The sequence below is a fragment of the Heloderma suspectum genome, chromosome 3 (genome assembly GCF_057233095.1).
Source record: "Heloderma suspectum isolate Gila_16-S chromosome 3, 16-S_ref, whole genome shotgun sequence".
NCBI classification, from domain to species: domain Eukaryota; kingdom Metazoa; phylum Chordata; class Lepidosauria; order Squamata; family Helodermatidae; genus Heloderma; species Heloderma suspectum.
This window is the reverse complement of record NC_139460.1, coordinates 108,634,522-108,651,122: the sequence shown is the minus strand read 5'-3', so window position 1 is coordinate 108,651,122 and position 16,601 is coordinate 108,634,522.

Here is a 16,601-nt window from a genome sequence, read left to right as displayed (position 1 = left end):
TATGGACTTCCTCCAGGATCCAAGGAATGGAAAATCATCAGAGCTGTTAAGATTCAAAGCAAGTTACCCTGTATATAACTAGGGAACCCATCCATGGAACCCATATGGGTGATCTTATTCTCCTGTTTTATACTGTCAAACTATGGGAGCTCTGCAATGTGGTCAGAGCTCTCTCAGCAATATATTTTCACCCTGTAACTGTCCAGAAGTGAAGAGACTGAGCTCTATACACAATGAAGTTTTGAATGTTGACACAGAAAATAGTTATCTGTGGGGTTAGCTTTCTCATTCAAAGGAATTTGTAGTATTTGGGGATGAAAAGTGAAGACAAATCTTTGATAACTGGGAACACTAAAAAGTCAAGCCTCTGCGATTTGAATTCACCCTGCAGCCATTATAAGCCAGATGCCTGAGCTGCCAGGCTTCAGAAATTTGATTTCAATCCAGAAGGTTTTACAGGTGTAGAATTAACCTCAGGAGGTTTGAACTATTGTTCTCCAGCAGCTCAGCAGAACAAAACATATGGAGCACGGTACGTGTGTGTAAAATAACATTTGAAGGCCCTGATCCAGTTCTAATAACTTGTAAAAAGGTATTTACCCCAAATGTAGATCTGCATTCAGACACAGAAATGCAGCATGGATAGACCACATCCACACTCAGATGAACATGCTGACATGAATCTGATTTACACCCATAGTTCCTGACCCAGCAAGTGATGCACACATGGTTCTCCTTGGCAGATGGGATTGTAGGTGTAGACTACACACAGTTCAACTATAACCTGTTCTCTAGTACATAGGAAGGTAATGTGAATGTGTACGAGGCTCTGCCATGTAAGTAATTCTGCTTGCTTTCTGCTTCCCCTGTTACAGAAAAGTCTGGGAAATGTTCCCTTATTTACGTGTTGATTTCCTCATAAGGAAGGCACATAGTAAGACTGGCAACATACATGCGTAGTCTTATGCAGAGTTATGGCACAACATCCCATATTCCTTATTTGAACACAAGACTTAAGAAAATAAGGGTGTGATCCTATGCACAATTAGAGAGTCAAAAATCCTACAATTCCCAGCATCCCCTAGCCAGCATGGAGTTATAGGAGTCTTTTCTGTCTAAATATACATAGGATTGTGCCCTTCAGTACAAAACCAACTTATGTTATTTCACATCATTATAGTGCTGTTCCATAACCCACCTCTAAAAAAAATAAGCACATTTGGTGAGCCCTAAACAGGCCATGGCCTGCCTATTAGAATGGCTTTTAAAAAAGATGTATTACTAACAAAGAGGCTATGGATATTTCCTGTTAGTCTAGCTCTACAAAACTATGCTTCTCAAATTCACCTAGGCACCACCAGTTTCCCCTTCATGGATCACTGCCTTGTTGTGGCGAAGGGGCTTGCGTAACTCAGTGAAGCCATAAACTATGCCATGCAGGGCCACCCAAGACAGACAGGTCATGGCGAAGAGTTCTGACAAAATGGGGTCCACCGGAGAAGGAAATGGCAACCCACTCCAGTATTCTTGCCAAGAAAACCCCATGGAATGTATCACAAGGCTAAAAGATATGACGCCGGAAGATGAGCCCCTCAGGTCGGAAGGTGTCCAATATGCTACTGGGGAACAGCAGAGGGAATTTCCAAGTAGCGCCAGAAAGAGTGAAGTGGCTGGGCCAAAGCGGAAAGGACACTCAGCTGTGGATGTGTCTGGTGGTGAAAAGAAAGCCCGATGCTGTAAAGAACAATATTGTTTAGGAACCTGGAATGTCAGATCAATGAATCAAGGTAAGCTGGAGGTGGTCAAACATGAGATGGCAAGATTGAACATCGACATCTTGGGAATCAGCGAACTAAAATGGACAAGCATGGGCGAATTTAATTCAGGTGACCATTATATCTACTACTGTGGGCAAGAATCCCTTAGAAAAAGTGGAGTAGCACTCATAGTCAACAAAAGGGTGGGAAAAGCAGTACTGGGGTACAATCTCAAAAACGATAGAATGATCTCAGTACGAATCCAAGGCAAACCATTCAACATCACAGTAATTCAAGTCTATGCCCCAACCACTGAGGCCGAAGAAGCTGAGGCTGATCAGTTCTATGAAGACCTACAACACCTTCTAGAACTAACACCCAAAAAAGATGTCCTCTTCATCATAGGGGATTGGAATGCTAAAGTAGGAAGTCAAGAAATCACCGGGATAACAGGCAAGCATGGCCTTGGTGTACAAAATGAAGCAGGACAAAGGCTAACAGAGTTTTGCCAAGAAAACACGCTGATCATAGCAAACACTCTTTTCCAACAGCACAAGAGGCTACTCTACACATGGACATCACCAGATGGTCAATATCGAAATCAGATTGATTATGTCCTTTGCAGCCAAAGATGGAGAAGCTCTATACAGTCAGTAAAAATAAGACCTGGAACTGACTGTGGCTCAGATTATGAGCTTCTTGTTGCAAAATTTTGGCTTAAATTGAAGAGCAATGGGAAAACCACTAAACCATTCAGGTATGACCTAAATCATATCCCTTATGAATATACAGTGGAGGTGACAAATAGATTTAAGGGATTAGACCTGATAGACAGAGTGCCTGAGGAACTGTGGACGGAGGTCTGTAACATTGTTCAGGAGGCAGCAACTAAATCCATCCCAAAGAAAAAGAAATGCAAGAAATCCAAGTGGCTGTCTGATGAGGCTTTACAAGTTGCTGAGGAAAGAAGGGAAGTAAAAAGCAAGGGAGAAAGGGGAAGATATACCCAACTGAATGCAGAGTTCCAGAGAATAGCAAGGAGAGACAAGAAGGTCTTCTTAAATTAACAATTCAAAGAAATTGAGGACAACAATAGAATGGGAAAGACTAGAGATCTCTTCAAGAAAATCAGAGATCTCAAGGGAACGTTTTGTGCAAAGACGGGCATGATAAAGGACAAAGAAGGCAGGGACCTAGCAGAAGCAGATGAGATTAAGAAGAGGTGGAAAGAATACACAGGAGAACGATACAGGAAAGATCTGAATGTCCCTGATAGCCATGATAGTGCGGTCACTGAACTTGAGCCGGACATCCTAGAGAGTGAAGTCAAGTGGGCCTTAGGAAGCATTAGTAACAACAAAGCTAGCGGAGATGATAGTATTCCAGCTGAGCTATTTAAGATCCTAAAAGATGATGCTGTTAAAGTGCTGCACTCAATATGCCAACAAATCTGGAACACTCAACAGTGGCCACAAGACTGGAAAAGGTCAGTTTACATTCCAATGCCAAAGAAGGGCAACGCCAAAGAGTGTTCAAACTACCGCACCATTGCGCTCATTTCACATGCCAGCAAGGTGATGCTCAAAATCCTACAAGCTAGGCTTCAGCAGCATGTGAACTGAGAACTACTGGAAGTACAAGCTGGGTTTCAAAGAGGCAGAGGAACTAGAGATCAAATTGCCAACATTCGCTGGATCATGGAAAAAGCAAGAGAATTCCAGAAAAACGTCTATTTCTGCTTCATTGACTATGCTAAAGCCTTTGATTGTGTGGATCAAACTCAAACTCTGGCAAATTCTTTAAGTGATGGGGGTACCAGACCACCTTACCTGTCTCCTGAGAAACCTGTATGAGGGTCAAGAAGCAACAGTAAGAACCGGACATGGAAGAACCGATTGGTTCAAAACTGGGAAAGGAGTACGACAAGGTTGTATATTGTCGCCCTGCTTATTTAATTTATATGAAGAGTACATCATGAGAAACGCCGGGTTGGATGAATCACAGGTCGGAATTAAGATTGCTAGGAGAATTATCAACAACCTCAGATACGCAGACGATACCTCCCTAATGGCAGAAAGTGAAGAGGATCTAAAGAGCCTCTTGTTGAGGGTGAAAGTGGAGAGTGCAAAAGCTGGTTTGAAACCCAACATTAAAAAAAAGAAGATCATGGCATCTGGCCCCATCACTTCCTAGCATATAGAAGGGGAAGAAATGGAAGCAGTGACAGATTTTATTTTCTTGGGCTCCAAGATCACTGCAGATGGTGACTGTAGCCTAGGGGTGAACGAAAGCCACTTACCTGGTCTCGCAGCTTGCTTCGCGGTGGGGAGGAGGCGCTTCGCTGCTCCCCCCGAAGTTCAGGCCGGGGGGGGAGGCTTCCCGCCTCGCCCGGCCAAAATTCAGGCCGGGGGGGAGGCTTCCCACCTCGCCCGGCCGAAATTCAGGCTGGGGAGGAGGCGCCTCGCCTCGTCCGGCTGCGAAATAAAAAGTTAAAAAAAAAACACGCCCCCGTGATAGGCTACGTGACAATTAATGTAGCCTATCACGGCTAGATCTGCAAAGTCAGCCGTGATAGGCTACGTTAATCGTCACGTAGCCTATCACGGGTGACTTTAAAAAAAAAGCGCGTACGCAAATGGCGGCCCCCATAGGGAGCCGCCATTCGCGTTCCATATTTGGTCGCTCTAGTCTACGTAAATCTTTACGTAGACTACAGCGACCAAATAAGGAACGTGAATGGCGGCTCCCTATGGGGGCTGCCATTAGCCGTACGTGCTTTTTTTTTTTTTTAAGTCACCCATGATAGGCTACGTGACGATTTACGTAGCCTATCACGGCTGACTTTACAAATCTAGCCGTGATAGGCTACGTTAATCGTCACGTAGCCTATCATGGGGGCGTTGTTGTTTTTTTACTTTTATTGGAATGGCGGCGGCGGCAGCCAGTCGAAAGACCGGCTGCCGCCTCTGCCCCTGTCGAAGACCTGACGAACCGCCGCCGGGACCCGCCGCCGGGAGGGACATTCGGGAAAGGTAAGTCCCGTCCCGGGGGGGGTGCAGGGGGCGGGCGGGTGCGGAGAATTTCTCCCCGAAACTACTTCGGGGGGCCGAACACGTTGGCACTCGGCCCCCCCGAAGTTTCGGGGAGAAATTCTCCCCCATCCCTACTGTAGCCATGAAATTAAAAGACGCTTGCTCCTTGGGAGGAAAGCTATGGCACACCTAGACAGCATAGTAAGAAGCAGAGACATCACCTTGCCGACAAAGATTCATATAATCACAGCTATGGTTTTCCCAGTAGCAACATATGGCTGTGAGAGCTGGACTATAAGGAAGGCTGAGTGCCAAAGAATTGATGCTTTCGAACTGTGGTGCTGGAGAAGACTCTTACGAGTCCCCTGGACTGCAAGGAGGTCAAATCAGTCAATCCTAAAGGAAATCAACCTTGAGTGCTCATTGAAAGGACAGATACTGAAGCTGAAGCTCAAATATTTTGGCCACTTAATGTGAAGAGAAAACTCTCTGGAAAAGACCCTGATGCTGGGAAAGATTGAAGGCAAAAGGAGAAGGGGACGGCAGAGGATGAGATGGCTAGATAGCATCACTGATGCAATGAATATGAACTTGAGCACACTCCGGGAGATAGCGGAGGGCAGGAAGCCCTGGCATGCTATGGTCCATGGGGTCACGAAGAGTCGGACACGACTGAACAACAACAACAACCAGTTTACCTCACAGGCTGAAGCTGATACTAGCTGAATACTCAAGTCAATTTTAATTTAAAAATTAAACCAATTTTTAACTAAATTAAAAATAACCTTGCTTCTTTTATATGCATTTATCATCATTAAAAGATGGGGGAGGGGTACAGCTCAGAGAAGCCACACTGATCTCTCTGGTAAATTTTATTTATTTATTTATTTACTTACTTTCTTATTTATTTACTTATTTATATTCACAGCCCACTTTGTTCCAGTGGTTCAAAACACATAATAAGTGTTTATGTGTCTGAAGGCACATGAGGCAGCCACCGTGCTGAAGCCAAGCAGGTCTGGGTCTGGTCAGTGCTTGGAGGGGAGACCACCTGGGAACCACATGTAGCCAGCTTGAGTTCCATGATGGAAGAAAGGTGGGATATAAATATAATAATAAATAATAAGAAAATAAAAGAGAATATATAAAATATGCCATTAAATTCCCTTAAACTCTCATTTAAAAGCTTAAAAGCATAAGGCGCTATAGAAATGCAATTGATTAGTTAGTGCTGAGAGGGCAATGCGTTCCCTGGAAGAGAGGTTACTATAGTTGTAGCGTGTGTGCACTTCTTGACACATCTATCCAGTGTGGGCATAATGTATTAATGATATTGTTAAGAGAACTCTCTTAAGTTCACTTCACAAATTGTATTTAGGTGTACACTTAAATATGTATCCTAGTCTCTGTAATGTATTTAATACCATGTTGGCACATTGATTAGTTTTATATTGTTGATTTAACTGTGATTTTATTTGTATTTTTATCATTATTATAAAACACCTAAAGAATTTTATTTTATGAGGTATTTTATTATACCCTCATACTGGTACACTTACTACAGAGCTGTGATTGTAGCTCCTGGTTGAATGTAGACTCATCGGCAAACCAAGGCTTGTGTTTGTGCAATGTGTGTAAGTATAGTCAGTGAGAAAGGACAAAGCAGATCACATTTTACAAGGGACCAAGCAGTTGAGTTGCAACACCTGGGGGAAATGCATATTGGCCAATGCATATTGTTGAAGTTTTGTATATTGGACCATTTGCCATTGCCACAGCTATCACTTTATCATCTACTTCTTACAGCTTACATCACTATACATTTCCTTTGCTATATCTAGTGACATAGCAAGAGAGAAGAGAAGAATGTTGTACATTTTACCACATGGATCAAAAGTAGGTTACATTTCCCAGCCAGTGGTGCAGCTAGGGCAATTTTTAAAATAATTTTATAGTCAGGAGGTGGCTGGCTGGGCATGTAGTTGGTTACAGACAGTCATTGTGTTTTTACTTTACATATATATTATCCTTTTCTTCAACAAAATACTGCTTATTCTCGAGTAAATGTGTTAATGACAGGGCAACAGAAGCAAATTCCGCTTTATTCGTGCAGTCAGTCAGGAAGGTGCTGTGATTTAAGGGGCTTTAAAATGCAAAACTGCACATGATGAGAGTATTGCTTTTCTTGTCTTTTTTAAAATCAGGGTTGGCGAACAGTTGTTTTTTGATCTAAAATATCAGGAATGCAGAAGCTGTTGTAAAGCATGGAGTGGCAATGGAGAAGGGTGGGGGAAGAAGAAAATGTTAGTTCTGTGCTTCACAAGTAAAGTAATACACATGAGCTGCCTAAAGCCCCCCTGTCCCCTGCAAGAGTACTAAGTCCAGGGTCTAAAACTATCTAGTTGCACCACTGTTCCCAGCTAAGATTTAAAGATTAAGATAAAGGTCAAGATACCTACATGCTGTAACACCTGGGCAACATCTGAAGACCGCTTACCTGATTTGTAACTAGGGATGTACGAAAGTCACTTACCTTTTCGCAGCTTGGCTTCGCGGTGGGTGGGAGGCGCTTCGCTTCTCCCCCCGAAGTTCAGGCGAGGGGGGGGTCCCGCCTTGCCCAGCCGAAATTCAGGCCGGGGGGGGAGGCGCCCCGCCTCACCCGGCCGAAATTCAGGCCGGGGAGAAGGGCCCCGTCTCCCTGGCCATGAAACAAAAAGTAAAAAAAAACAAAACCGTGATAGGCTACGTAACGATTTACGTAGCCTATCACGGCTAGATTTCCAAAGTCAGCCATGATAAGCTACGTAAATCGTCATGTAGCCTATCACAGGTGACTTTGGACAAAAAAAAAAAAGTGCGTACGCAAATGGCGGCGGCCCATGGGCGCCGCCATTTGCGTTCCTTATTTTGGCACGTCTAGTCTATGTAAAGATTTACGTAGACTACGGCGAAAATAAGGGCAACGCAAATAGCGTTCCCTTATTTTCGCCGTAGTCTACGTAAATCTTTACGTAGACTAGACGTGCCAAAATAAGGAACGCAAATGGAGGTGCCCATGGGTCGCCGCCATTTGCGTACACGCTTCTTTTTTTTTTCCCAAAGTCACCTGTGATAGGCTACGTGACGATTAACGTAGCCTATCACGGCTGACTTTGGAAATCTAGCCGTGATAGGCTACGTAAATCGTTATGTAGCCTATCACGGGGTTTTGTGTTTTTTTTACTTTATTTATAATTGCAGCGGCGGCAGCCGGTCGGAAGACCAGCCGCTGCCCCTGCCCCTGCCGAACCGCCGCCGGGACCTGCCGCCGAGAGGGACATTCGCAGGAGGTAAGTCCCATCCCAGGGGGGGCGGGGGGGCGGAGAATTTCACCGCCAATTTCGGGGGGCCTAATGCGTTGGCATTCGGCCTCACCGAGATTCGTGGAGAAATTCTCAGAAATTCTCCGCCATCCCTATTTGTAACTAGTATATTTTGAGAAACAAGCAGTTTGCCAAAGAGTATATTGCTACCAGAACTGAAAATATTTTGTTCTCGGGTACATGTAAGAAGAATACAGAATGTAAAACACATGGGAGACATACATTTCACTGCCATGAAACTGACACTAGCAGAATTTGTTCATTGGTTTAGAAAACTCTTTCTGTCATTCTCTTCCACAGCTCCTTCAAGACTGGTCAGCCATTTTCTGATTAAAACATTTTACAAGTGAAATATTGGTTATGATCCAGAAGCACACCTGAACAGGATCCACCTACTTGCTGGAACTTTTATGAGAATTTCTCTCTGCCTCTTGCCCTAGAGATACTCCCTAGTGTGGTTAAATTCTGCTCAGACTATGTAGATGCTACTTCATACAAACTGAGCAAGAGCACTAAAGGTCTCATCAAGGCCTAGCCTGGCCACATAACTGTCTCAACATGAACCCAAACTACTTGGACACGACTCTGTGCTCATGTACAGGCCCCATTCATTTCAGTAGGGCTTACACAGGAGAGCTTTCTGGTAGACTGTGCTTTCTGTCAACGTTTACATATTCCCATGTACCTCTTTGACACACTGTCCAGTTATGATAACAGTAAGTTGGTTTTGCTAGTATTATACACACAGCTCAAGTAGGGAACTCAGCTGGCAGCTCTCGGCTCTTATCCTTTTATGTTGCAATTCTATACACGTTTTTCTGGAATAAGTCCCATTGAACTCAGTGCAGCTTACTTCTGATAGACATACACAGGTTTGCACTATTCTTTGCTTTTCACTTTGAATTGCAGCAGTTGCTTTCCTTCTAAAACCTTTAGAATTGTAACAAAATAATGTCACAGAAAAGATCACCATCATCCTTAGCCCTCCCAATTTCTTCCAGAGTAGTCTCTTGTATGCATGGGTGTTGCAGAGGAACAGTATTTGAGCTGCTTATAAGGCCTATCTATGACTCTAAGTGGGAGGGGGAAAATCTGGCTGGAAGGAGAAAGGAAGAGAAGCTGAAGAAGGAATGAAGAACTTCGTGAAGTTGTAATCTTTGTGGAGTACAATCACTTTTGTAGCTTCATCATTGATTTCTGGATTTATTTCCTCGTCAGGGATACTTCTTAACTGTTCCTTTTCTTTAAGAGTTTATATATTTTGTGTGTTCCCATAAGTTAATTTGCATGTATGAGTTGTTTCTATTTGTCAATCATTTACAAGTATTTTAGTTCTGTTCATTCATATTTATTAATTATAAACTTATCCCAAAGTTCATGTTGCATGTGTCAGTTTAAGCAAAGGTGTAAATGGAATCCAGCCCATTATTGATTTGAAATGGTGGTCAGTACATCAATAAGGCCTAAACTGAAAATGCTTCCCAGTTAATAAAATGAAAGCAGAGACTGGGAAGAAAAGTGGACTGTTAAATACAAGATATGATCTGAGACCCTTTCCATGTTTTCCAACAGAAGGCAGTATTGCTTGCTGAAATATGTTGTTTTCCTGCATAATAACCAGCAAACCTACATGCCTGCACCCTTGTTACAATGGGAATACCGGGCCACATCTATATGGCACCGCTTTGACCCCCACCCCACCCCGTAGCAATTGCACAGCAATGCGGCTTCGAATCAGCATGCCTGCAATACACTCGCAATGTACTGCTCACTTCCCTAACAGACTCGCCATGCCCTTTTTTCTTTTTCGCTATTATACTGTGCAGCTGTGCAGTCCTGTGAGTGTGGGGGTGTGACACTTCAGGGGCTGTTTTGTATTTGAGGGGCTCTGCTGTGTCTTTCTGTCCCTTTTTAACTAAAAAGTGGGTGTTTTGTGCTCCTTCATTTCCATACCATCAGTTTGTCAGTTCCCCAGCCCGAGACTCTCACGATGGTTTGCAATCACAAGTGTGAGAGGTACATGCCTACCCATCAGTCTGAAATGCTGGCCGGAGTGATGTTGGTCCACCCCCAAGACACCCCCCCTTGGGTACTGAGTCGAAAAGCAACCGTTGCGAATATATGATGCTGCAAAAATGTGTGAAAGTGTGATTAAATAGATGAAAACACCCCTCTGTGCCTCTGTAACTGCACAGCTGCAAAGGGATGGGGGAAGTAAAGGGGCATCACAAAGTGATGCAGGCACTACACACACCTACAATATGCCCACTGCAAGACGCAAAGTCAGTTTGGGGAAGGGACAGACAGCTCACAAGCACGGAGAAACCCATAGCAAACCAAAAACATTGCAGCAAAATGACTCCTTGGAACTCCGCAGTTTCTGGGCAAAAACCACGGATGGCTGCAAAGTCGCGACTGCGAGGGACCTTGACTCGCACCTGCCCAGGAGTAAAAGCCGGGTGTAGATGGGCCCTTGAGTGTGAGACCATAAACTGCTCTCCTGTCCTTGGCATGTGCATTGTGTTTTCTACCCAGAAAATGTTGAGTAGTAATCAGAAAATGGATGTGCCTAGATGCCTATGGATACTAAGTGCCTTGACTTAGGTGAGGGGATGGTCCTTCTTCACCTCAGACTGCCTCTTGAGTTGGGTTGGTGCTGTTGTTGTTTTTTCTTCAGCAGAGAATTATTTCAATGGCTACAAATAGTGGTGGCCACAGGAATAAAAGGGTTTCCAGATCTCACATTTGATTCTCTACATCAGGGGTAGGCAATGTGGTGCCTGTGGCTCACAACCACCTCTCCCTGTGCCTGTGAAGGACCCTGCTGAAACTTGTGACTTATTTCATTTTACTTTAAATTGTAAATTGTTTTCCTGGGTGGTTGGGAGTAGTTCACAGTGAGCGTTGGCCTTCAAATGCCTGCCATCTTTATTCCCCAGACCCAGAGGCATTTTTAGGAAGTAAAGATGGTGGGCAGCTTTGAAGTGGGGGGGAGTGAAATGGGGGGGAGTGGATGGACCCCATTGCCACTGCCTGTAAGGGGCAATGCATCGGGATGGCAGCAGGGAAACCAGGGGAGGTCTGGGGGTGAATCAGGAAGAGTTTGGGGCAGTCCAATGTAGTGGAAGGCGTTTATGGGGATAACCAGGCTGAGGACAACCTGTCACTGGGAATGAGGAAGCAAGGAGTATGGGGATAGGGTGGGGAGGGCTATGGAGAGCAATGGTTAGGGAGGTCCTTGGGGCAACCCAACATGAGGAGAGTGCAGGGAAGGGATCTGTCTGTGTGAGTTCTCATGGGCAGAGGGGTAGCTTGTACATTACCTGCTTGGGTGGGGTTGCATTTGGCCTTATCTAGTGGTATGTATGTTAGGATGGTGATCATCATGAGGTAAATGACAAATTTGGTCTTTTCCTTGCAGTCTTGGGAATACCCACATGTATTTGCAACATTTCCTTCCATCTGCAAAATAATAAATTGTAGAGGTCTTCTATTTTCCTATTTTCAGTCCTCTATGTGATCATTTTATTTCAAAGTAATGTGTAGTTTGCCCCTAATGGAATGGGTGGGGGGAAGAGAGAGATGAAATGCACAAGTGGGGGAAGTGGAAGTTTCTGAAAGCAGAAATATAGCGTGAGGGTCTCAGTCCTTGCTGTTACTTTCTGTGTGGTGGGAAAAGTATCTCACACTGACATTCTGGTTTCAGAAAGAGGTCCCCAGTGGGTTTGGGTGCTGGAAATTTGTGGGTTCAGGTTAGGGATGTACAAGAATTTCATTCCTGTGCGCAAATCATACAAACATGTCCTATTTACAACCCTTGAACATGACTACAACCAGGAATGCAATCCTCAGGAAATTTTTGCAATTTCCCGAATTTGCATTCGCATTCCAAAGTGTGCATTTGTGCAAATGTGTACTTATGCAATTCCACATTTGTGCACATCCCCCCCCCAAATCCACTTTTTCTTGCTTTAGCCTATGGGGGACATTTGGACATTTTTTTCAACTGGGAAAAATTGCAGATTTTTATAACCACATATTTCCCAGTGGGGGAAAAAATGCCTTTGGGAACACAGATGAGGTGAAACAAACTACGAGGCAGAATTTGTAGAACCTCAACGAGCTTGAACTTTGCATGTTCTCCCACCCTTAGTTCACATAGGGGAAAAACTCGGTCATCTTAGTTACTTGGAGCTAGATCTGCCCCACTCTCCTTGCATAGCCATGTTGCCCACTGCCACATGGCCTTTACCCTCCTGTGCTGCCATTGGACCCTTTGGAACTGTAAATGTGGTAGTATATTAACAACAAAGACAGTCGCCAAGCAGTAACAGCTGACAGCTTCAGGGATTTGGATGAGAGACCTCAATCTGCTCCATGTGGGCATGTTCAGGTCTTTCCTTTCTTTATTTGGGCTTATGCACTGTCCAAATGATACCATAGTTTATAGCTTGTGCTGGCATCCAACTCTTGGACAGTATGTCCCAGGGGGAACATTTACAATCTGGTGTGACAAGTCTTCATATTGAATAGCAAGTTCCTCTTCTCTGCTTCTATTAAAAATATTCTTTGTGACTTTAAAATTAGACCAGTGTTCCCCTTAGATATACCTGGGAAGCCAAACATTTGTCTAAATATACTTCACTGATCTCTGTTTTATCTCCCTGTTACATTTGGAAGCACTACAGCATTCCAACTGAGGTGGTATTTCCAGATCTGCATCCTGCCATTAAATATTTTGTTGTTATTACTGATGTAGGGTTGATCATTAGCACAACAGTCCTGTTTTCAGCTCCAGAAAATACACATATACAACCAGATGGCAACATTTTCTTCTTTTTTTAAAAAGAGAATTTGGCTAATTATAAAAAGCATTTGCAGTGGCAGAACCTTTCTAAAATTCAGTCAGTTATTAGACCACAATATCCCAAGCAGGATGCCCATATTTTGATATGCACATAACTGCTATTGTTAATGATATTCTGGTTATTACACATGAGTATGTCCTAATGCATGCAAGCCAAAAGAACAGGAGTTGCTCATTGACTTGGCATTTCTTCTTTTCCTTGGAGACATAAGATAATTGCACCAAATAAAATATAAGATCATTAGTTGCCATTTTGTGCAGCATTATTTCCAATAGAAGCAGTGTTGTTTAGCTGCCAGCTCCTCTTTGGTTGTACAGCCTCAAGCTTAACAAATAAAAAAACAAGTTAATGTTTTTTTCCCCATCAGCAAAGACGCCCAGTTTATGGAGATACAGCCACTTGGATGGGATATAAGGAAAAAAGGCGGGATATAAATGTAATAAATAAATAAATAAATAAAATTTCAAAGCTCCAAATATGGAGCTTATTTTTAAAAAAGAAAATAAAAGAAAAGTGGTTTAGTCAAAAGTTACAGTTTCCTCTAGAAACAAAAGATGCCTAGAATCAGAATCAAACCAGAACATGCAAACCCATATGTTGGGGGGTGGGGATTCCCTGGTAGGGGTACATCAAATTCACCCTCCTCCATGGCTTCCATAGTTAGACAAACCACCAGATATGTAAACAAGATACAGTTTTTAATGGAATTACACTGACCATGTCACTGGATACAGTTAAGTGCTTAATATCCCCCTTTAGGGTAAGGAGTCCTGTCTTAAACCCCTTATGGTTGTTGAAGTTATCCTATCCTCTTCAACCTACTCCCCACCCTGTCCCTTCTTCCCTGGGGCCTCTAGGTATTCCCTAGGATAGCCCGGAGCCCACAGCCCACTAGTGCTTGGCTGCCACTCCTCCACTCTCTCTCAATAGGTTCCCCTTCAACATATCCCCTCCCTGGTCAAGGCAGGTAACTATCAGGGCACATTAGGTATAGGTTCCCTTAGGGCTCTTCGATATATAAGGCCACCCTGCTTAGCTTAGCTATGTACATACCCGAGACCTTCAGTAAGATGCTCCATATCTGAAACTGAGGACTTTTTGTTTTACTTTAAAACTTTACCTACACTTACCTCCCCCAAGGCACTTAATAAGTGCAAGACTGTTTGAGAGAGCTTTATACAACATGATTACATGCCTAAGTGTATCTACAAATGTTATCAGGCTCTATCAGAAAAGGGAGTTTTAGTTGTCCCAGACTTAAAGTAATATTACAAGAGGCTTGTCTAGATGAGGTTTTTCTTGTGCGCTTGCCATTCCTCACTCTCAGTGGTTTGCAGGTGCTTTAGATGATGTTGTCATCCTTCAAGCCCTCTCCCATTTTTGTGGCAGTTTTTGATCAGGGGAAGCCCAGCATGTTGGGGAATGGTGGAATGAAACACTAGTGTAGTTGCGTAATTCCACTATACCACAGCAACACCTAGAGGTGATGTAGCAGAACATATAAAAAGACAGAGAAGGGGGAGGGGGACTGAAAAAATACCATGTGTAGAGGATCTGGTCTTAATCCCACAAAGAATCTGGAAGCAGAAGCCACAGTAAAGTGGCAGGCCCTAGAAAAGCCCAAAACTTCTCAGTTAAGAAGACTTTGCTTTATGTAGATCCCAGTTGGTAGAAAAAAATGTTTAGCATTTTGTGGACATTTAACAAGGGTTCCTGCTTCGAAGGAAGAAATGTCGATTTAAATAGTCCATAGTCTGTCACCAATTATCCATTTTTGTTGCCCATCCTGAAAGGTTAGGATTGTTGGCATAAGTCACTTTAGGTGTCATGCTTCTCTCTGTCTGCATTTCTGAGGCAAGACTTTTTCCTTAAAAAGACAAGCATGTGTATTCTGTGACCCAATGGTTATGGGATGTGATGATTCCCACCAAGGGTTACACAGCAGCTATGTGATATTCAAATCCTTGGGAATTAGCATTTAGAGCTTCATCATCATCTAGTCCCCATTAAAGCCAAACTCCTTTTGCCTTTATTTGAGACTGCCATGTATGTTTGTATAAGACTGCAGACTGACATAGTTAAAAGTGAAGAAGTGAGGCTGGCCAATGGTAATATGCAAGGAATATTTTATCAACTTTCACTGCTGGGCATGACTACTGTGCTGAGAGACTATGAAATAAAAACAGATGGAAAAGGCAACAAACCAAGGGTTAGATCCCTACACAGCCAAGAAACTCACTTGATACTTATCCAAGAGATATTTTATTTTCCTGAGGGCCTTTCCTCAATATTGGTTATCCTAACCTACTTCTCAGGGTTATGGTAAGGAAAAACTGGGGTAAACCACCATGTATGATGTCTCAGGCTCTTTGAAAGAAAGGCAGGATAAAAATAAATAAAAATAAATAAAAATAAATAATAGGAAAGAAAAAAAAGACACTATATGCCTGATAATAAATATAAATAGAGTAAACCTTTCTGTTTACTTTTGGCCACACTTCTGGGAAAGATATAGCACCTTGTCCTGGCAAATATTCAGAGCAATGGAAGCCTTGCAAGTAAGTCTTAAGTTCTAACATTTCTAATGGAGGGTGGGAGGAATAAGCCTGTGAGGGAACAAAGATCAAATGAATGTTGACATTCTTGTGCCAATTCTTGCGCTTCTCTGCTTTGTTTTAACTAGTCTTTTAAAAATGTTTTGTTCTGTAGGGCTTTTTAGTTTTAAATCTCTTAACTCTGTCTTCTGTTTTTAAGATTCTCTCCTCTCAATTTCTGCTATTGCTTTAAAGTTTTCAAATGGATTTTAAAGTTTTCAAATTGTTTTAATTAAAAAAAGTTTTGAAATCAAGTTTAATTGTAAGTTGCCTTGGGGGCCCTATTTGTGCCAAAAGGAAACTCATTAATATACAGATAAATATTTAAATATTTAAATCAATATTTATGAAGCATCATGTTTGAGATGAATTGACTGTGAATTTCCTTAAAGTGTGTTCTTCCATCTCCGCTTCAGACCCAATTATTACTCTTTTTTGCTTCACAGAATCCACACATGGGAAAAATCTGGCCCATGGTTGAGGGACACAAGGTCAGTGGCTGCTATTCTATGTTGTCTGTTTTGCTGCAGAGTGCTGTTAATGGGAGAGTGGTGTTAGTTGTGGTTTAGACTATGGCTTTCTTCACACTGAGCTTTTATCCTGCGATTGAGATTGCTCCTTCATGGAGGTTTGCAGGCTCTTTACATGACACCATGATCATTCAAGGCGTCTCCTGCACTAAATGCCCTTTGTTCCATTTTTAACCAGATCGCAGGTAATGAGCTATCAAATTACCCCGTTGTGTTCTGCTTCAGTGCCCTCCGTCAAAAGAGTTAAAGCGGCAAGAAGAAGAGTGAGATCAATGAAAGATAATGGAAGACTCAGCTACGGAAGAGAAGGAGCGAGGAAGGGATTGGGGGAAAGGAATGGTGGAATGAAACACTAGTGTAGTTGCGTAATTCCACTATACCACCCAGGAATCTTCACAGGGTATCCAGAAGTCAACTGTGGGCCACTTATACATTTATGCCTCTGCCTCCTAGTTGGG